The sequence below is a fragment of the Notamacropus eugenii genome, chromosome 4, assembly GCF_028372415.1.
Source record: "Notamacropus eugenii isolate mMacEug1 chromosome 4, mMacEug1.pri_v2, whole genome shotgun sequence".
NCBI classification, from domain to species: Eukaryota; Metazoa; Chordata; class Mammalia; order Diprotodontia; family Macropodidae; genus Notamacropus; species Notamacropus eugenii.
In genome coordinates this window covers 142,289,608-142,313,228 of record NC_092875.1, presented here as the reverse complement: position 1 = coordinate 142,313,228, position 23,621 = coordinate 142,289,608, and the positions used below count along the sequence as shown (strand labels likewise).

General features: G+C 36.7%; 1 protein-coding gene and 1 long non-coding RNA gene across 3 annotated transcripts in view; one reads left to right on the top strand and one right to left on the bottom strand.

The window, feature by feature from the left end:
- The window catches only part of ANGPT1 (angiopoietin 1), a 328,297-nt gene that overhangs the window by 165,401 nt on the left and 139,275 nt on the right, over positions 1–23,621 (bottom strand). The gene's annotated exons all lie outside the window — the stretch shown is intronic.
- The window catches only part of LOC140500613 (uncharacterized), a 38,569-nt gene continuing 36,590 nt past the window's right edge, over positions 21,643–23,621 (top strand). The window contains exon 1 of the long non-coding RNA XR_011965801.1: positions 21,643–21,817. This is a non-coding gene — a long non-coding RNA (uncharacterized lncRNA). The remainder of the gene's footprint in view (positions 21,818–23,621) is intronic.

Here is a 23,621-nt window from a genome sequence, read left to right as displayed (position 1 = left end):
GTGTCATTAGAATAACCAAGCCTGGCCTCTGAGAAGTGGAGGGCTCTATGGGTGTGCAATATTGCATGTACTGTCACGCATCACCAATATCAGGTTTTGCGAAATTGTTTTCTCCCTTTAAATCATTGTACAAAAGGGATAGCTCTCTAGGTACAGCAAGAGAAGGAAGGAATTTATAAATAAATGTGATATAAAACAGAAAGCATCAATAAAAAGGTACAATTTAAAATTTTAGAAAAAAAATAACAAACTTACTTAGGACGAGTGATCTTGACCCTTACATACCAACAACAACCACAGAAGTTTTAACTACATGGATAAATGCCAGCATCTTTTTATTCCAAGCAGGTGCTTCTAGACAGAAAATGACAATCAGAATTTTAAAGTAAAGCCTTAATAGTTAGCAGGCTTAATATTTTTCAGGAGTAACTTCATAATGGAGAAACTTGCCATCATTTTTCTCTGATATTACGCATTGAATTTCCAGGTAATATTACCTTTAAAATTAAACATCATTCCAGCAAAGCTTCTTTTTTCAGGGTTCTCATTTTTTGGCCATATTTCTCTTTTATGCAAGCAGTGCCCTTTATTTATGTTTCTTCCTCTCTAGGAATAAGGCTCCTCTTTTCTCTGTCCTCCTTTTCTACATTATTTCTTTATTTCTTTTATAGATGGTCCTTCTATTAATTCAGCCACATCTGCTTTCGGTAATACTCACTGAAATTGTTAAGGATGATTTTTTTCTTTGTTTAAGCAATATGACCTTACTCAGTGGAATGTATAACAAGTTTGTAACATTTGCAGACATAAAACTGTCAGAAAGATCAACATTATTGTATAACAAACATTCCAAAGAATTATATGTTAGGACTATCTAACTTTTCCCCCCTTAACCCATCCCCCCAACAATGTCTTGAATACTTTTCATTAATAACACTCTGAATCCACAGACTAAGAGCAGCTAGGAGGAAAAGAGGAATTCAAAATCCAGTAGGTAAAGGATAATGACTTCTGACACATATTATAAATGAAATTAAATCCTCCTTTTTAACCTCTCACTTTGATCAAAGACACTATAGGCTTCTGGGATTTTTTCTTCTGGTACAAAGAAGATGGTACATCTCCCAGTGATGCTTGTTTGTCCTGGAGTACTGTAACAAAGGAGCCTAATTTTCATGACAAAAAATGCTCTCATAAGTAAGCACTTTGGCCTGGAACTTCAATGAATAATTCTTAACCTGCCTACTGCTAGTCCTCTTTCTGTCCACAGGGAAGCAAAACCAACAAAGCAACAGACAAGAAAAGAGACTGATAAAAACAAATAAGCAAGCCAGGAAACAGACTGACAAAAACAAGCTAGCAAATAAGTTGATAAAATCAAAGGACAAGGCAATTAAAGAGACAGGCAACCTGCTTCAGCAGAAAGAGCTAGAGGATCTGAGTTCAAATTCTCTGTCACTATCCCTGCCCTTTGCCTTTTTTTCTTTATCTGCAGATGGAGGGGTTGGATGACAGGACTTTTAAGATCCCTGGTGACTCTAAGTGACTGATACCATGAATATCTTCTTGGGGAGATGGCTCCTTGTTAGGAATGCTATGAATTCATTTGTTCATTCATGTTATAAAGGAGATTCCTGAAAAGCTACAGAATCTACTAAGTGACCACCGAATTCCCTTCCAACTCTTTGACATTCTGTGATTCTGGGGCATCCAAAAAGCCTTGAGGACCATGCACTGGCTATTGTTCTGGTCAGTGAGGGGGGGAAATAAGCATTTATTAAGCATTTACCATATGCCAGACACTGCTAATTGCTTCACAAATGTAAACAGACCTAAATTTTCCTTCTAACCCTTGACTAAAAAATGCAATTTGATTTCAGAACCATCTATCATGCACCTGCCATGTGCTGGGATACAAAACTAAAATAAAAGCCTGTTCCTGGGCTCAAGGAGATTGTTGGAAAAACATAGTAGTAAAAAAGACCATTATTAACCTTTCTTTTCTTTCACTTTTTCAAATGGCATAAAAAATTATTATCTCTCCATGAATTATCTAAAGTTAATAAAGGACTTAATTTGGCAAGTATGGATAAAGCACTTCTGGCCTTTCAAAATATAATATATATATATATTTATATTATTATAACATTATATATATAACAACATATTTATATTATAACAATGAGTGAATTGTTCTACAGCTCCCATTGGACATTGCTTATTGTCTTCAATGATATTTTTCTCTGAAAAGAATTGGCATTATCTTTAATTTTGTTATTAGTGATAAGAAAAAAAATGCATCTTCCTATACCATTAGAACGAAGTCAACATAGATCAGTAAACATAGATTTATTAACTACTCAGTCTGCTGCCAGGCACAGTGCTAAATACTAAGACTGCAAAGCAAAGCAGAAACAACCTTAAATGTATTCATGCATTTTTATGGATATAAAAGCCCATGATCCTAGAGTTATTTGATGTATTATACCATTACAATTACCCTCTCAGGTAAACCCTAGTGTATTAGAATGATTAGACATGTAGGGGGGTGTTCAGGAGGACTAGCACCTGTGCTGTGAAGGCTTCTTGAGCCCTTTTCAAGGCTGTTCATCCACTTTTGGGGTTCACCTGATTTACACAACTTTCCCTTTTGGCTCCAAGAAGCTATAGCATGCCTAATGGGCACACCTCAGTAAACTGTCTTGGGAGGCAGGCTAAAACACGTTGAGGCTAACCAACAGGTTGCAAACCCGTTGGTGAGTTAGGGAGATGTCTACCCCAAGTATGTGAAAATTTCCCTTGGTGGAATGAGCAAAAGAGAACAATTTGTTTCAAAAGACATAAAGGTGGCCAAAGCAGGTGCAGTGGAGCCCGTAGAGCTTGGTCAGACATCAAACATGCCAATATCACCCACTGCATGCCAGGCTATTGTCAGTTATCTTGACTTTTGTCCTGTCACTGGACTTTAATGACTCAGAAAGAGAAAGCGAGAATGAGGATTTTGCACAACCCTGCCTCACTTATGTCCAATTCACAGGCAAGTCAAGATATCACCCATCTTCAAAAACGAAAGACAAACAAGTATAATAGACTGCTCATTGTCGTAGAGTAAACTAAGGACATTTATCAGGATAAAATTTTAGACATAGTCCAGTACAGTCTTTACATAGAACTTAATCATTTCAAAATAAGTGTCTTGTAACATCCATTTTTTTCCATTCATTCATCCATCTATTCATTTATTCATTCAACAATTATTAAATTGGACAACTTTCTAGGGATGGGGAGAAATGCAGTTAGAAAAGATGTGAGCTCTGTCCTTATCAGTTTATATTCTACTAGGGGAGATAATATTTTTTTTAAAAGACAACTATGATATTCATTATCAAAGGTTGCTACCAACTGGAGATCTTGTCACTCCTCTGTTCAAGAAGTTGTATTGCCTCTAGGTTTAAATAAAAACTACTCTGCTTAAAGCCCTTAACAATTTGTGACTTTTTCCAAGATTCTTTTCCCCCTCTTCCTCCCTCCCCCAACATTTGGAATGCTCCTCTTCCTCACTTCTACCTTTTGAATGAGATAGATAGACAGACAGACAGATAGACAGACAGGATGATGGATGGATAGACAGGGATGGAGATAAATACATTTGACAAATTATACTACTATATATGTATATATACTATGTACATATACTACGTATACAGTACATATATACTAAATATACTATATTAATATATGTGTATATATGTGTGTATATACACACATATACATATATATACATACATACAAACATATGCTAAAGTAGCTCACGTTCATATAAGAACAAGGGGTTGTTGCCAATGGTTATTACTTCATACCAGTGGCTCCTTATTTCTCCAAAGCATATCAATATTATATATTTTAGAGCTGAAAAGAATGTCAGAGTTCATCTAGTCCAACTCTCCAATTTTAGATTTGAGAGTAGAGGCTCAGAAAGGTTAAATGACTTATTTTTGGTCTTCTAGTGGCAGAGCTAGAATTTGACCAAAGCTCCTTGGCCTCTAAATCCAACATATTCCACGTACCTTTCCAGTCCAGGCCCTTAGGAGCCCAAACAAATCTGAATTTCCTCTGTCCCAAGAGCCCTAGGATTGTTGTTTTTTTCTGTCTTTCTACTTGATTCTTTCTTTCCTGTGACCTTTATTGGAGTAGAGTGAATCTGAAGAAGTGTCCTTTTTTGGGGGAGACTTAATGGTGAATTTGAGCTTGCTAACCAGACAACTGAAACCCTGTTCATTAAGGTTATTGGTCCTAGGTGGCACAATGGATAGAGTGCCAGGCCTGGAGTCAGGAAGACTCATCATCCTGAGTTCAAATCCAGCCTCAAACACTTACTAGTTATGACCCTTGGTAAGTCACTGAAGCCTATTTGCTTCAATTTCCTCATCTATAAAATGAACTGGAGAAGGAAATATTTTAGTATCTTTGCCAAGAAACCCCCAAATGAAAAAAAAGAAAATCCTAAATGGAGTCACAGAGAGTTGGACACAACTGAAGAACAACTGAACAGAACAACATGAAAGTATTCCCAAGGGAATATAAAGCTGGCTTGTTCACCTATATAAAGCCACCAAGTTTAGGCAGAAATTACAGTCACCATAGATATGAGCAGAATGTGGACTTGCTGTGTTTGAGTTTACCAGCACCCTGGTCTATGCACTATGCATATTGATGAGAGTCACAAAGGAAACGTCAAAATCAACAATGAGAAATACCCTTATTATGTTTAAGTTTGAGGTTGGGGAAGATGGAAGATGAATCCTTATCTGAAATTCAAGGATTCTCATACTGAAGTGAGTATTTGAGTGAATTTTCTCAAGGAGAAGACAATGCAGTTAGTAAATGTCATTATTTAATTACTTTGGCAAAATCCACATAGCTTTGTGTCTTCTCAGCTAGATATGAAGGTCCTGGATTTGGAGCATGAAGGTTCCTTGAAGGTTAACTAGCCCAAACACCTCATTTTACAAAAAGAAAAAAAAAAACACAACTGATTCTTAGACAAGCTAAGTGACTTTTCCAAGGTCAAACAGGTAGTAAATGGCAAAATTGCAGTTTGAACCCAGGTCCTTTCACTTCAAATTCTGAACTCCTTATGAGTCAGAAAGATATTTTATATCTCTGTATTCTTTTCCTCCCAGAAATTGATGATTTTATTATTGTTTCAAGAGCAAGAAGAGAAAGTATATTCTTGGTAGCATGGCATTGAAATTCTATTTTTTTCCCTAAAGTATTATACTCAGTTTTGTGGAATATCATATTCCAGTCCCTTAGTATAGAAGCTATTAGATCCTTTGTTATCCTGATTGTGTTTCCACAATACTTGAATTGTTGGGTTTGGTTTTTTTTTTTTTTTTTGGCTGCTTGTAACATTTTCTCCTTGACCTAGGAACTCTGGAATTTGGTGACAATATTCCTAGAAATTTTTCTTATAGTATCTCTTTCCAGGAGTGATCAGTAGATTCAATTTCTATTTTTCCTTTCTATCTCCCTCTGGTTCTATGCTTTGACTTTCCTCGTCATAAGAAAATTACCTTTTCACCAAGAAAGTAACCTTCCATTGCCTTATTTTTTCCTCCTCTTTGGTCATTTTCTCAGCCAATTATTTGGCTTTTGAGTTCTTTGTTAAGTGGAGGGTGTACCACTGTAAGTTTCAGGACTTTTATACAGCTGTTTTCATAGATATCTCTAGGGACCTGTAAATTCTCAGTCCCTTCAAAGTGGTATGGTCAAAGGAAAGGTATTTACTCCTCTCTTGGCCTGTACTCTGGTCTGTGAGCAACCACAGCACTCTTTTCTGCCCTGAAACTGCAAGTAGTATTTCCTCTCCACAGTTCTGCCACACCAGCACTCCTCCTCACCCCAGGACCACCACCTAGAACTGTGACCCATATCAGCTGCTCAATTCCCCCATAGTCTGTAGGCTGAGAGCTCCAGAAGCAGCAATGGCTGCAGCCCCCTGGAGCAAGGACTGAGGCTGGACCATGTTCCTCTCTCACCCAGGTGATAGAGCTTTCCCACTGACCTTTGAAGTTTTCTTTGGCATTTGTGGGTGGAGAAGTCTATAAAATTCTACAGCTGCCAGTGATTCAGCACTCTCAAACCTGATCCAGTACCATCTATGCTGGTGTGGCTTACATTGGGCTGTGCTCCACTCTGAACCCAGTGTAATAGATCCTTTCTGTTGGCTTTCCAGATTGCCTTGGATTGGAAATTTGTTTTACTCTGTCATTTTGTGACATCTGCTGCTCTAGAATTTGTTTCAAGTCATTTTTACAGGTATTTTAAGAGGTTTAGGAGGAAAGCCCAGGTATGTCCCTGCTTCTATTTATATTTTTGTATTCTTGACAGTACCTAGCACCACTCAGAACACACAGCAGGTGTTTAATAATAGTCCTTTCATTCTAAGTTCAATTAATCAGCTGATAATTAGTTATTGATCAACAAGTGCTAGTAAAATAGTCTTTCCCCAGGCCATTATTCTCATTTAACTCGCCTATTTCTTCTTAAGGAGTTTTAGGCCAGCATCCTTTTGAAAAAGACCTTAAGATGATTTCACAGCACACAACACACAAGTGCTTTTAAGCAAAACCTGAAGAAGCTTTTACATCTTCTGAGAGGAATCTCCATGGTAAGACTTTAATCCATCAAAAATTTCTGTAAGATTTGGTTAAAATTTGAATAGCAGTGGGACCCTCAGAAAAGCAATTAATGGCAGAAATAAAATTATAATTCTCTTGTTGTGAAGCACAGACTCAGCTGAAATTGATTTAAAAAATCAGAATTTGTTAAAGTTTGTGTGTTCATTGACCCATCTTTGTTCATTAAACCAGAACTCTTAAAGTTGCTGAGGAAAACTACAATGTAGAGGATTTTAAATTACTAAACAAATTGAGAATTCTTTCTTATTATGTTCATCACAGTAAATGTCATAGCTGTTGACAGGAAATCTGCAGCTACTGGGAATCTTCAGAGTGAAAAGAAGAAAATTAATGAGAACAAAAGGATACAGACTAAAAAATGAACCAGGAAATATGTGAGCTTTATTCCCCTTCCTAATTCAATATAAAGAAAACAACTTAAGTCAAATCCAAAATATTTTCCAAATTTTCTACTCAATTTTATTCAACTAGAACAGAGGTGTTAATCACATAGATAGCACTCAACCCAATAAACATTTGAGGGAAAATTTCAAGGAAGAAGCAGCTGTGCTGGACATGGTTGGCCAAGCCTGTAGTGTTTGATGGTAGGTGAAGAGGGTTCGTAAGGCTGGTGGATAACTTGAGTTTGGGAGTTAGGAATTGTAACTGAGCATACTTATTAAGTCCAACACTAATATAGTGAGGTCTTTCAAGGAGCAGAGGGTCACAAAACTGCCTATGGAGGGAAGAACTGGTCCAAGGCAGAAAAACAAAGTAGTTCAAGTTTCTGTTCCGGTCAGTATTGGGACCAGGTCTATGAGTGTCCAGTACTCTTCCAGCTTGGACAAAATAGGAAGACCCAGTATCAAAACAAAAACAAAAACAAAACAAGCAAATCCAGTATCCAGAGGGAGAACTCAACAGTGTCAAAAGAAGAAGATAAAGAGTCTATTAGGATGGGAATGGAGAAAAAGATAAATGATTCTGACTTTAGGCAAAATAAAATATTTTTTTAATCTAAAAGATTTTATTTTAAAAAATACTAACAAAATCAATAGAAAATTAACAAGTCTAATAAAAAAGGATAAATCTAAATCATCAAAAATAGAAATAAGAGATTCAATAAAGGCCCCCCAAATTATCACATTACTAGACCATTGTCTACCAAAATATAAAATGCTGATATTAAACAATAAGAAGTGGATAACCTAAATGGTGTAATTTCAAAAACAGAAATCACAGAAGTCACTAAAGATCTGTCCTGCAAAAAGACACTGGACCTAGATTCACTAGTTATTTCTACTAAATTTTCATTTTTTTCTTTTTTAAAAAATTAATTTACTTTTCACTTCCATAAGATTTTGAGTTCTAAATTTTCTCCCTTTCCCCTCCCCCTTTCCCAAGATGGCAAGCAATCTTCCCTAGGCTCTATATACACATAGATAAAACATTTATATGAATGTAGAAAATATCTCTCAAGGTTACCTCAGATAATAAAAATGACAATCATGTCCTAAGCAAAATTTTGTACATCTTAAGGTATAGTGAATACAGGGGTAGACTTGGGTTCAGATTAACCTGAAATCAAAAATTTACCTACATGTGTGGCCATAAATGAATCATTTAAACTCCCTGAGCTTCAACTTTCACACCTGTAAAATATGGATAATAATACACACACACATTTATGTACATTGATATATATATATATATATATATATATATATATATATATATATATATATATACACACACATATCTGTGTTCATATGTATGGATAAATATATAGAGATATTGATATATATTATAGTATTTAGTAGTCATAGCTTTAGATTTTAAATCTACTCTGAAAATTTACATTATGTCATTTAGAGGCCCCCCTCACCCAAGGTTGTGGTTGCCTTAGAAGCTCAATTCAGAGAAAGGGAATCAAGGCAGACGTTGTCAGTGGAGAAGGATCTTGTTCTTTACCTTATTAAAGAGTTTCTCCCTATGAAAGTGCTATAATCCTATTTTCTAATTTCAGTTTTGAAACATGGATTTTTGCCTTTCACTGTCACAACTGGATGTTTTCTTTGAGCCTCAGTGCTTTCTGATGGACTGAAAAACAAAGAATATTTCTATACCTGGGATCAGAGTGACTGAAGGACTGGAAGAGAATCCAGCTTATAATGCTGAAGAACTTAATTAACAAAAGAATATTAAAAAGTCCTCCTCACAAAAATTAGTCTTAGTTTATACAGGGTATTTCAAAAGTCTTAGTGCCATTTTAAGCTATTAAAGCTTAATGTTCATTGACCTGTCCTTGTTTTAAGCTATTAAATTGTTTTAATATTTAATAGTTTTAAGCTTTTAAAAAGCTTAAAATTATATTAAATCCTTTAGAACACCTGGCATAAACAAAACACTATTCCGGTGTTCTGATAGAATGTATGGTCTAATAGAAAAGGCATGATTAGCAAAAATGACCCAGAGACTAGCACCCAACCAGAGGATGACTTTTCCTCTAGTGAAAAAGTCAGCTGATCATTTTTCTTTCCAAACAATTTCTGAACTTAGTGCCACTTTATTTGGCTGCTTTAAGAATAGTGTCCTTAGTTCCTGCTTGAGAAAGTAAAGGGTAAGGATTAAGGTTTTTTTTTTTCTTCTAGACACACTCTGACCTGCAAAAACCTATTCAGTTAACTCATAAAAAAAGGCTTTCCAGTCTATTTGCCTTAATGTATTTAGAAAATGTATTTTCCATATTAAAAGTCAATTCTATCACAAGTGAGTGGAATACTGAGAGTAAGAGGTGCTTCCAGTAACCCATAACATAAAGCTACAGGATCATGTTTTTCTGGAAAGTACTATAAAATTTAAAAGTACAACTGTTGCTCATAATGATATTTTACACAAAGTGGGCTTCGTATTAACTTCTAGTTTAAAAAAAAATTCAGTATGTTCATGTACAGTCTTTTTTGGAGCCTAAAAGAGACCTAAAAGCAGTGTAAAGTAATGGATGGAGAGCTTACATCAGAGCTAGGAAAAATTAGATTCAGTTCCAAGCTCTGACACATATTGGTTGTGTGACCCTGGACAAGTCACTTAACTTCTCAGTGACTTACACAACTCTCTAAGACTATAACAGGCATACAGGGACTGCACTGGCGAAAAGTGTTTTCTTATCTGAGTGTTTCCAGTGTTGAAATAAGGGTGTAGAAGCATGGGTCTGGAGTCAAAGGACCTAGGTTCAAATCCCACCTCAGATGTTGTCTGGGCCTCCATTTCTTCATCTGTAAAATGGGGACCCTGGACTTTATGACTTCTGAGGCTCCTTCCCTCTTTAAATCTGAAATCCTTTGATAATATGGTCATTTTATGGTTCAGAGGTAAGGGAACTGTTTACCTTGTCCCTTTCTCTGACAGGGCAGCTAATAGTTCTAATGGTCATATCAATTCCACTCAACAGACACTTAATAAGGCACTGTGCTTGCTATCACTATACTTGGATGAAGCTGCAATTACAGGAATGTGGGTACTCTCTTCCATGGGGAAGCTTAGTACCTACATATCTCTACCCATTTTCTTGCCTTTGTCTTTCCATGTTGTTTTAGTTGTTCAGTTGTGTACGACTCTTCATGATTCCATGAACTACAGTACACCAATGAAGTATGTGAGGATTTTTTAGCAAAGATATTGGAGTGGTTTGACATTTCCTTCAGTGGATTAAGGCAAACAGAAGACAAGTGACTTGTCCAGGTTCACACAGCTAGTAAGTGTCTGAGGCCAGATTTGAACTCAGGAAGATGAGTGTTCTCGACTCCAGGCCTGGCATTCTATCTACTGTGCCACCTCACTGCCCCAGGTATGTTTTACAAAGCTCATGACACTCTCTAAATCTCTCTGGACAGCTGTGGAATTCATTGCAAGATGTAGGAATCACTAGAACAGGACCACCCAGCATGGTGTTGCCACATCAAAGAAGGCTGTGCTCTATGAGCAAAGCAGAATTGCAATAGCTCAAAGAACAGGTGAGATGAACACATTTAGAGACATCTACACTCTAAATATTCATGTGGACGGTTAGTGTCCAAGCCTTCGGAGCACATATTGCGCTGATCAGCCACATTCTAACACCCTGTACCTTGACCCCAACATAGTGATGTCATTTTGGTCCTCTTCAAGAATGAAAGACAATCACCATCAAGAAAAGCTCATTATCAGAAAGTTGACCAACAAATGATATTTTTTTTTCAGTCACATCAACTTATGAAGACCATCTTACCAATGTGTAGAGGGGTTTTAGTTTGCCAATGAAACCTGAAGATGAGCAAAATCCAGGCCTTTGAAGGACTGAAGTACAGTCACTTAATGACATAATATATGAATTCCAAATAAGCACAGACAAGAATGACCATGAGTTTATCGGAAAGAGAGACTACTTTGGGTTGGGTTGGTTAAAGTTTTGTAAAAGAGGTTAAGACTGAACTGAAACATGAAAAATGAAAAATTTTTGTTGGATAAACAAATGAATACATGGAACATTCCAGGTAAAGGAATAAAGGGACAGAGTTCAAAATGAACATTTCACATTCAGAAGACAATGAGCATCTCAGTCTGGCTAGACTGGGGGGGTTCATGAAGAAAGGTGATAAGAAATATAATTAGCATAAATTTGAGCTAGATTGTGGAGGGCCTTAAACACTAAGCGACAGAGATCAGAATTGATTTCAGTGAAAGGAGATGGATTGTAGGCTTAGAAAACTGCCTTTGTATGGACAGCTAGGAGGCACAGTGGGTAGAGCAGCACTGGCCCTGAAGTCAGAAGGACCTGAGTTCAAATCTGACCTCAGACACTTGACACTTACTAGCTATGTGACCTTGGACAAGTGACTTAACCCCAAATGCTCTGCCTTCCCCCATCCAAAAAAAAAAAAAAGAAAGAAAGAAAACTGTCTTCGTGTTTTCACTGACCCACAAGATATATACTTCAAGTTTTACAAACTTTTCACAAGAGGAAATTTTCCTTTTAAAATATCAACATATGATTTGCGGCACATTGCATCTGGGAAATATAATATTTCCTTGCTTATTGAACTTTGGGTTTAAGAAATTTCCAATTTTGGAACATATTTGTTACAACTGTTCCAGAAGATCAACTGCAAGTTTCATTTATTGGAATGCCTAGCAATCTCCAGCATTTATTGAAATTTCTAATGATCTCCAGCACTTAGCTTCACAGCACAGCTCATCCTTGCTTGTCCAAATAATTACAAGAATGGTCCATTTATAGCATCTAATGAAGTGTGAGGGCAAACCTTAAATGATGCAGGAATCCATCCCAAATCTTCCCTTACATAAATACACAAAGAAAACATTTGTTTCATTTCACCAAATGCAGTTTTGCAAGGGGCTCTTCTATTTCCTTTGGAAAAAAAGGAATTCCAAATATATAACAAAATGTGTCTTTTTATGTATTACATTTTGTTTTTCATTCCAAAATAACTATGATAAACATCTTGCAGAGTCTCATGACAACTTATCAAAATCAACTGATGGAATCATATCCCCTGATACATTAACACATTGACAAAATATCAGAAAGGCCACAGTATTCAACAATGATTCAGATAAGTATGAACGCTTTTGATTGCCTAAACAAAAGTTTGGAACTGAAATACAAGTGTAAAATTCAACTAGATTTTTTTTTAATATCTGTTTCCAATTTGAAATGAGACAAATATGGCTATCTCTCACTTAGAGGAAGTTATCATTACATTTATATCGTGTCCTAATCAAATAGAATAAGTTAAAATAGGAAATGTCCAAAAAAAGACCAAAGGATCAAGTTTTTCCAATTGTCAGATTTGGTTTCTTAAATCTCCCTGGCTGCCTTGTCTCTCTATGGCAAATGAACCAGTCCTCCTTGAGGCAAATTTCCAAGTCAAACTAGATTGCCAAGGCTGAAAGGATTGTATCCTCACGTTGCCCAAGATGTCCCAAATGAAGAAACTGGCTGAGCTAGTCATCACTGACTCTGCCAATTTTTTCTTGCTTTCATCATCTCTCCATAGGCAAATGGACAGTTGATCAATGATTTAGTGAATTTTTGCAGTGTTACTACTCAGTCTGAATGATTTGAATAAAAGAAAAACCGGTGCCCATTCATGAGAGGTTTACGGTTGATTTCAACTTAATTTAATAAGTACTTATTAACTGTCTATAATGTTTCAAACAATTCACTATGCATGGGGAATACAAAACAAATAATGAAAACAGTACAATCTACTGCGAGGAGAGACCATGTACACAGATTAATCAGAGAAGTCAGGGCTGGGGAGTGCTGATAACTGGAGGTATCAAGAATAACCTTTTGAAGATGATGGCATTAAGTGAAGCCTTGAAGTACAATGGTTGTTTAGAATTATAGGTGAAGAGAGAGTGCCTTCTGTGCATGGGAATGGTCTGTGCAGAGGTTTGGCTGAATGGGTTCAAATTGAGTGTCCATGTTGACAAGACAATTTCCTCAGCCTTTCCCTTCTGTTGCCTACAAGGGCTTAATCTCTTTGAAAAATATCAGCAAAGTAAGGGGCAGATCATATGCCTCTAGAGTTTAGTAGGTAAGTCTTAGAATCCTCACTCTAGGGGTTGGAGACTTACCCAAGGTCTCAGGGTCAAGAAAGGTCAAAGTAAGGATTTGACTTTTCATCTTCCCAAGCTCTTCTAGTTGCTGAACATGAATCTCATATACTTTCATTTGTATTTCCAGTCTTTAGAAGGTGCTTGGCACATAGCAGGTGCTTAACAAATTCTTATTGTAAAGTATTGTATGATTTAAATTGTTTAAATTTCACATATTCTAACAAGGGGGATTCAACGCACCCATAAAAAATTCTTTCAAACTCCTCCATCTCCAAAGGACTTCACACCTTATATACGACAAGCCTGTATAGAGCCTGCCTAATGCCTACTCTGTTATTAGATATTTTAGGGACCATCTTACTCATTTAGGCTCTCCCTTAACTGACTGCCTGCAGAAAACTCATTAATACATCCAAACTAGCAGAAACTTTTAAATTCAGTTAATTACCAGGTATATTGTCTCTATACAATTAAATGGATTACATTATTTTTTCACTGATTTACTTTGCTTCCTCTCTGTCTCACTCTGCTTCTATCTCTGTTCGTCTTTGTCTCTGTCTTTCCCTGTCTCTGTTTCTGTCTCTATCTCTGTCTTTCTCTGTATCTGTTTCTCTCCACAGTTAACATGAGCTTCCATCTTTGAATTTCCTTTTCTGTTCTATTATTTTCTCAATATTGGTCTTTTAGGCCTAACAGTGACCACCCAGTTCATTGCAAGCAATTTAAAAATAAAAATGATATTTGAATAGTGCTTTGAGGCTCTAAAAGTACTTTACATATGTTATCTCACTTAATCTTATGAGGTAGGAACATTATTGTCCCCTCCTTACAAGTGAGAAAACTAGAACTAATGGAAGTTAGGTAACTTTCACAGTTTTACACACTTACTAGGTATCTAAGATAGGATTTGAAAATGGGCTTTTCTTTCTCCAATAATAGTACATTATTCATCATACCACTTTATTAATTTCACGTATTCAACTCATTTGATATATGTCATCCTCCTTTTCTCTATTTCCCATTACATTAGGGAAAAAAATGTCTCCTCAGAAGTCCACTATGGGGAAAAAAAATGAGCCGTATTTCTGGCTGTTATGTTTGGGGGGGTGAGGGAGGTTGGGGGAGAGAGGCTGGGGTAGAGATTCATCCCAGCAAAACCTCATTGAACCCTGTCATTCACAAAGGTAAGGCATTTGTTTAACATATCTTTGCCCTGGCAAAAATTCCATTAGTAATGAAGTCAACTCTTGTAGAATAAGTTATTTAAATACCATGTTGAATGGACTTCTCCTAATTTTCAGGTAAACCTGAACCCTCTCCAAGAAGAGTATTAAGAAAAGCCCATTTCTGAGAATTCTTGGTTTCCTAGTACATTAATTTCAATTCCTCGTGGGCAGATTTTTGTTTTATGTCACTGACCAGATGGCTGCTGGCTCTACCTCTGATTTTATTGGAAATCTTCTCAGTTGGCTGTGGTAAGCTTCAACGAACTTATTTTTATCAACCTTGATTCACATAATTAGTCAGGAAGTTCCGAGACAAACAAAAATTCCTAGTAAAACACTAAAAGGGGAAAAGAATAGACTCCAAATCACCAGGTCTTTAAGTGTACTCAGGAAGTCTTGAACACAGTTGTGCTGTTAAACAATGATAGATTGGCAAATATTTGCTGCTCCAGAGACTCTCAAGGACTACCTGAAGTTTACTGACCCTCTAATTCACAGCTCAGTCCCTAAGTAATTGAATCTCTTAGCCGATGATGAGTGGTTACCAATCATGTACTCTGCCTGCTGTGTGGGGGGCCCCTGCTACTCAGTAATGATCCCGGACAAGCACTATCCACCTGAACCATAATGAGAGGGAAACTCATCATCTTTATTTTTTGTTCCTGATAAGTTTGGAAAGTTGAGTTGCATTTTTATAGTTGCACAATAGTGGAAACAGAATGAGGGCCCATCAGTTGATAAAATGGTTAAATAAATTGTGGTATATGAACATAGTGGGATGTTATTACAATATACAAATACAAATATAGACATCTAGAGAAATGGAGGAAGACTTCTATAAAGAATGAAGTATCCAGAAGCTGAAAAAAAACAATAAATACCTAATATAATGTATAGAAAAATAAGAAAACATAGTTTCATGCTATATTATTATAAAGCACAAATGTGGACCCAGATAAGGAAATCTGCCAACATTTCCAATAAATTTATAATTAGAATGATTTGCCGGTGAGATCAGGGGACTATGTATGTCAAATGCTGCATATCTAATTAAGCTCAGTTGATTTGTATATTGTTTTGTTTAATTTCTTTTCTTCTTTGTTACAAGATAAGATTCGCTGGTTTGGAGAGAAGATAAGGGAAGGAGATAACATATCTAGAAATTTGGGGTACGTTAAAACAAAAAGAATCAATAAAATTAAAAATAAATAAGTAAATGAAGCTGAGGTCTGACCTGAAAGATGAGTCAGGGAATCTCTGAGTTAGACAGTCAATAGTCATCAATAAACATTTATTCAGTGCTACTATGCACTAGGCACTGTGCTAAGTGTTGAGCATACAAGGAAAGGCAAAAGACAATCCTGGCTTTCAGTCTAAGGAGATTATAATCTAAGGAGGAAGATAACACATTGAACAAAAGTTAAAAGAAGAGGGATGAAGATGAGAAGAGAGAGTACCTACACAGGGGCATGAGGAAGTCCTGTGACTAGGTGGGCAAAGATGCAATCGTTATGCTTGGATCATTCCTTAAATGGAGCTACTTTTTTCTGAGGTCACCCTCTACTCTTCCCAACCAGAGGGAGGGGATGCTGAGGAGGTGTAAGTTTCCAAGTTGTCATGATCTTACAGTTTGATGAAAGATGCTACTGTGAGGAATTTTAAAATCTCCTCAAAGCAAACTGGGATATGTTCTTATGATACCAGGCGACAACATTATAGGAACTAGTTACTGGGAAAGTGACCCATTCACGGAATGGGAAATGGGATTGGGGGAAGTTTTCCTTCCACACAGATAAGGAATTGCTTGCTTTCCACATAGTTTCCTCAGGGACTAATTGTCAAAGAGCAGATGCTTTCTGGAGGACTCCATCACACCTTGCTACCTCTTTCACAATCCTCCTCCTCCTCCCTCTCCCTTCTCTCCTCAGCTTTACTGTTCTTCTAAATTTCCCTTTTCTGCCCTTGACTCTCTACCACCCTTCCACTGTTCACAAGTGCTTGTGACCACTTTTTCCTAGACTTTTTGTGGTTGTGCCTGTGACAGATGGTAGATCACTATGGCCAAAACAACATGGAATGGAAGTCCAACATTCTGGTTTCAAGCCACAGCTATTCCACTTCTGAATTGTGTAACTTCACACAAGAATCTGAATCCATTTTTTCATATGTAAAAAAGAGAATGATAATATTTGACACAATTTCCCAGGGTTGTTGTGAGGATCAAATTCCATAAGGTAAACAAATAACTTTCTAAACTTTCGAGCATCAAAAAAATTCAATTTGCTAAACAGTAAACACACCAGATCAGTCAACAGGCATTCATTAAGTGCCTGCTGTGTTTCCAAAACCAGGAATTCAAAGACAAAGTGAAATTGTCTCTGCCCTCAAGCAGTTTATAGCCTAGACAGGAGAGACAGTATGTGTGTCTGCATATAGGTATACACATAAACATAAACACACACACACACACACACACACATATATATATACATATATATGTATATATATATACATATATATATAACCACACACATACCTATGGATGGATGTTGTTCAGTTCAGTTGTTTCCATTTGGGGTTTTCTTGACAAAGATACTGGAGATGTTTGCCATTTCCAATTCCAGCTCATTTTATAGATAGGAAACTAAGACAAATAGGGTTAAGTGACCTGCCTAGGGTCACACAACTAGTAAATGTCTGAGACCAGATCTGAACTGAGGAAGATGAACTTTACTGATTCTGGGTTCAGCACTCTAGCAACAGCACTGTCTAGTTGCTCATGTATGTGTATATCTATACATAAAATAGATACATAGTGGTAGTTATGGGGGGAAAGTCACAAAGTAAAGCTTTAAATACAAAGTAGCACTTGAGACAATTCTTGAAGGAAACCAGATATTCTAAGGGGTGGAAGTGAGGAGCAAGAGCATTTCTAGAATGAAGGAAATCTAGCATCAAGACATCGTGTACTAGGTTTCACGAGTGCCAGCTAATATTATAGAAAAATTCCACAGAGCAGCTCCTTTATAGTGAAGGGGCCTAGATTAGCTGGGCTATATTAGGTGTTTACTCTACATAATAATTACATCCTTGAGGACTTGACTTACTCATTATATAGCCCAAACCATTTAAAAATGAAGCAACTTATAGTAGATTTAACTGTATATTACTGCTGAGAAAACATTCTTAATGTGTAAGTGGCACTCTTAATTTTCACCATCATTAATCAATATATTTGACAGAGTATTAACTGAGAAGCGGTGTGCCATAATGGACAGACTGTTAAATTTCAGATCAGGATGACCTGTGTTCAATTCCAGCCTTAGCAATCCCTAACCTCTAACAGGCTCAATTAGCACCCTCATCCCTACTGGCCACCATACTCTAGCAAGATTGTACAAGCTAACAAACTAGGTTGAAATAACTTATCTCTACTCCTCTCCTCATGTTGAGGAAAATGAACAGTCAGATGCTTGTTCTGGTTTAGAGAATGGTGTGACAGCACCTTAGAGGGAACTGGGGCAGGACATATGAGTGTGGCTATGTGGCACTCCACCAAGAATAAGGAAAAGAGGCCAAAACTCAGAGGGGTGCTGTTTTGTCCCTTAAGAACTGACTTGGAGTAGAGATTGAAGCTGGGAAAATGGGAATTGCCCAGACTGAGAGGAGGATGAAATAGCCTTTAGGTCTACCTGCCAGAGAAAATACAATAAAAGGGAAAGGAGTCAGAAAATGATCAATAGTGGGAGGAAAGGACTGAAATTACCAAAGAATTTAGCAAGAAAATTCAGCTAAAGACCTTGAACATAAGCGGATAAATTAATAGAGAATAGCAAGAGAGAATATAAACTCTAGATCAGCTAAAAAATTCCAAATATATCTGAGTAAATATTTCAGGACAAAGACATGATACAGAGGACTAATACAGAGAGCACACTTCTGAATGGTTTAAAAAATAAATGTTTTCAAAGCCTGTTACTAGTACTGTCATTAACTATGTCACATCACAAGTCACTAAACCTTTCACACTTAGATACTTCCTCTGCAAAACATGAAGAAAACACTTGAACTATTATGTCCCAGCATGCTCCTATATGAAACAACAAAGAACATTTGCAAAAAATAGTTGCTCTAAGTATAAAGACTATACAAATATAAGACAATAAAAGGAATGATTCCAATTTTGTGAATAATAGAGAAATACATAACACAGGAATCCTGTAGAGTAAATAGAAGACATACTCCCTGCCTTTAGAAAGTTTACAATCCTAGTTGTAGAGAAAATGTTAATTTTATTGGTAAAGAGAATTGCCTCACTTGGCACATGGGATATAATCCCATGGAAAATTTATATGAGAACATGAACAAGAGAACACAGGAAGACAAAGAAATGGAACGGCTATTATCTTGATCTTTAGAGAGTATTACATTGATAAGAAACCACATGTCCATTGAAGAATCAAAGTATATCTGCCCCTACCTTTATATCTACAATCTCTTCCCATTTGTCTGTCCATCTATATGTTTCTCTCTCATAGGAGTATGTACAAATTTGCTAATATTTTCATTTATGTTAAAAAATTACACATTGAAAACTAAAAACAAACGGATATATTTAAAAACAATTTCTAAAAAGCAATGGTATTACTAAATCATTTCTAAAAATATTTTTAAAAAGGAAAATGTTCAAATTTAATTAAATTACTTCATATAGCAATATGTCCTTTGGGTAATATTATGTGGGATAGACAAACATAGTTTTGGTTATCTGAAAACTTTAATTTTTGCCTCTTTAATCCAGCTCTTCCTCTCAGGTTATTCTGGCTTGAAGTACAGGTAAATTTATCACTGCTTGGCTAAAAGGGGCTCAGTTTATAGCAAGGTAAATATTGCATGATAAGCCTTTTTAAGTGTGAAACAAAAGATTGACTGGTTGGTTGTTGTCCTTCATTCTTGAAGAGGACCCAAATGACATCATTATGCTACAGTAGAGTTTTAATGTGCCAGACTGGCTGATCAGATCAATAAATGCTCTCCCATAGATCAGGCACAAATAATTGACATGAACATTTGGGGTGCACACTCTAAATCTGTGCATCCTGCATTTCCTTTGAGCTGTTTCAATTCTGCTGTACTCACAGAGCATAGCACATCCATCATCCCCACAGCACATCAAACTTCCGGGGTCTATGAGGGCAATGTTTGGAGGAGGGAATGCTTTCCCAGAGACCTGGAAATTGCAGCACATTGATAGGTGATAGCTTCCATTACCTGCTCGTAAGGCAGAACCTTGCCTAAGGTAGAGAAGAATCATGACATGGTAGATGGTGTACCGGGTCTGGAAGCAGCAAAACCCGGATTCCAAACCTGTGGTGGTACTTACTAGTTGTCTGACACAGAAAAAGTCATTAAAACTATTTCTTCATCTGCAAAATGGGGATAATAAAATCATCTACTTCACTACATTGTTGTGAGGATCAAATGAGATGGCTGATCTGGGTGTTATTAACCCAACTCTAATAAGGTAGAAGAGTTCAACCTTCTTTCCAGTATGGATGCTGACGCCCTCCGTACTTTGCTTCTGGGCTCTCTATCAACTTGTAAGAGAGAAAGGATTATAGCTGTTCAACCCATTCAAATTACAATTTTAAAGCATATTGATATATAGAAAGCAGTGTAATTCAGTAGCAAAGGTTTTGGATTTGGATCCAGATACCTCGGTTCCGATCCTGATTCTCTCATTTATTGCCTGTGTTACCTTTGGCAAGTCACTTCATCTCAAGGGTGTAAATGAATAGCAAGAAGTGAATATAATATTTTCAAATTTTTATTTTCATTGGTTCTAGGATCATTTCTTTCAATCAAAGATCATAGGATTGAGAGATGGGTTGGACCTTAAAGATCATCTAGTTCAACACCTTTATTGTACAGGCAAGGAAACAAACTGAGGTCCAGAGGGGTTCAAAGATCACTCAAAGTCGCACAGATAGTTAGAAATGCATTTGAAACAGATCATCTGATGGCAAGAGAGGGTCTATAGGGCAAACACATAGGCACAAGATATTAATCCTCTCTTCAAGGAGAAGCAGTTTGGGCTTTCAAAAATCTCAGTGGATTTAGGGTCAAATTGCTGCTCTGCTTATTTAACAAGTGACTTTAGGTTAGTACTTTACCCTCCCTGACCTCCCTGGGAATAACAGTATTCTATGCACTATTGTGAGAATTAAGTGGGATAGTATTTAAAATTACTTTCTAACTATAAAACACTTTTACAAATGTAAGCTCCTTAGAATGGGGCGTAGCACATAGTAGATACCTAATAAGCACTTGTGCATTGATTATCATTATTGAGTGTACATAATCTAGTTAAGAGTAAACATGATATAGATAGAAAACTGGTCTCAAAGACAAAGTATTACAAGTCACTAAACATTGCCATGCTCCATTGAGATCCCTAAGACTGTAAGTTGTTCAGTGACCAGAATTGTTAGAGGAGTTTTCTTCAACAGAAAGTCTATTATGCCAGTGAAATCACTGAAAAGAAGAAAGAGGAGGAGGAAGAGGAGGAAGAAAAAAAGGAGAAAAGGAAGCTAGGAAAAAGGGAAGGAAGGAAGGAAGGAAGGAGGGAAGGAGGGAAGGAGGGAAGGAAGGAAGACATTTAATTGGATGAATATCACATAAATAGAAAATAGAAAAACATTTTTAAAAATAGGATATAAATATTAGCAGCAATCCCATGCAATGACACAAGATAGAAATGAACTGAAAAGCAATGTTAGCAATAGCCTGTGTTATAGAAACTCAGAGGAGGGACGAGTTTTTGACAGTGTCACAGAAAAGAACTTCCAGTAAGAGAATAAAGAAAGAAAAGAGGGTCAAGGACAGAACATGGGAGAATGAAACATTTAGGGGGTTGAAAGAGCGAAAGGAGCCAATGAGACATAACTTAAGACATAGAGAGCTAAAGGAAATCCAAAACAGGGTAGTGTCATAGATGACAAAGGAAAACAAAGTTTCAAAGAGAAGGGCATAGTCAATAGTGTCAAAGTCCTCGAAGAAATCAAGGTTAATTAACGACTAAGTTAAATAACAAAACTGGGTTTTGTTATTTAGGAGATCTGATTGACTGCAGACATCTTGATGATTGCAAGCATATTGAAATATGTTATGGAGAGCATAGGCAATTAGACATGGAAGCAATAATCACACAACATTACTTACAGAATGTGGGAGAGAAAGAAGGAAGAGAAATAGGAAAGATCAAGATGAGACCACAGGGTTCAGGTAAATGTTCTTTGTTACTTTGTTTCCAAGCTATGAGGGAATATGTCTACACTGGAAGCCAGGAACGAAGAAACCAGTGAAGAGGAAGGGATTAAAGATGATAGAAAGGAGAGAGAATAACTATAAAAGGAAAGTCGCAGAGGAGCAGATGGGATCAAGAACACAGATGGGAGGATTAGCCTTAGAAAAGAGAAAAAACAGACATTTCATCTGCTGAGACAGAAGGAAAGGATGATTGAGATGCAATCTTTTCCAGCTTTATGTTTCTAGGATTCTGTATGATATGGAGGGAAAGACTGAAGGTGCCGAGGTCTGGGGACTAGTAACTGTGTGTCCAAGTTCCCAGCAGAGGATATGAGATCAGGTGCAAAGCTGAAAGGACTAGCCTTGGATATGAAAACAGAAACGTTTTCCTCAGAAACAGGAGGTGAGATGAGGTCCCTTCCACCTTTCAGAGTCTACACATAGCATTTTCATGCCACATGGTAATATCTTTCAAAGAGTGCAAGGTAAATAATCTTCCAAGCACGTTTGTTAGAGGAATGAACTTGATGGTAGAAATGGCCACAGAGGGATTGAGGAAAGTGAAGAAGATTTTCAAAATGAACTCTAGCAACGCATTGGAACATTGTTAACTAGGAGTGAAAACCAGAATGAAACTAGCATGGTGTCTTAAAATGCAGTTAATAATTACTTTTTGAACAAAATGAATCACTGGATCATAGATCTAGTACTGGGAAAAACTGCAAAGGAGATCTAAGTCAATCTCATCATTTTACAGGTGAGGAAGTTGAAGCACAGCGAGGTGTAGTGACTTGCCCAAGGTCACATAGGTAGTAAGCATTGGAGGCAGGAGTCTGAATCTATGTCCTGGGACTCCAAAGGCAAAGATCTTCCAACTGTACCATATTGCAGACTGAAATGACATAAACTGATTTGATTTTCCTGTTCTGGGAAAAGCCTTATCTTAACAGTAGACATCTTCAGGAATTCACATGAATTGAAATGATCTGAATTGATCTAAACTGAAGTGAAATCAATAGCCATATCAGCTGATTCCATGACTTTTTTAAAAAAAAACAAAACTACTGTTCTGAAGTGTGGATTAAAGAAAAGACAGCAGAAGTGGTCAAGAGTAAGGGATTAATACAATAAAAGAGTAGAACAGTGAGAAGTCAAGAAAGCCTAGGAGATTACTGAGGCTATGATGCTAGTAACTGATCACAGAATCTAGAGGAGATAAGGAATCAAGTTTAGCAAAAGAAGCTAATGGCTTCACCAATTGGCAAGGGTTCAGCCATTCTGCTTCCATGGTTAAGGCATATAAGCAATTCTCTGGATATGAGAGAGAAGGAGAAATAGAAAGAAGATTCATATGGGAGACTGGGTGCTCCATATCTGAGGTCAAAGAGGTAGAAGGAACATCACTACTTATTTCCTAGGCCTGCCACTATTATTTTTATCATTACTAGTAGTCATAGTAATAACAATAATGTTAACAATAGTGTCTAGTATCTTCACAGAGGTTTAAATTTTGCAAAGAGCTTGACATAGATTATCTCATTTAATCTAAAAATATGGAAATTTCTTGGACTACTAAATGCAGTAAACTAATATAACAAGAAAAGTCCTGCGACATTTGCCTGTAAATTTGCATTTGTTAGAGCATGACTAAATTCAGTTTGGGTCCTATAATTAAATACATTTGATTTACTTTGGCTTGCCTAGTTGGCTGGCTCTACACAGTGAATGTCCAGAAATACAAACTCTAAAGCTCACAATTCTAAACAAAACTTGCCAATCA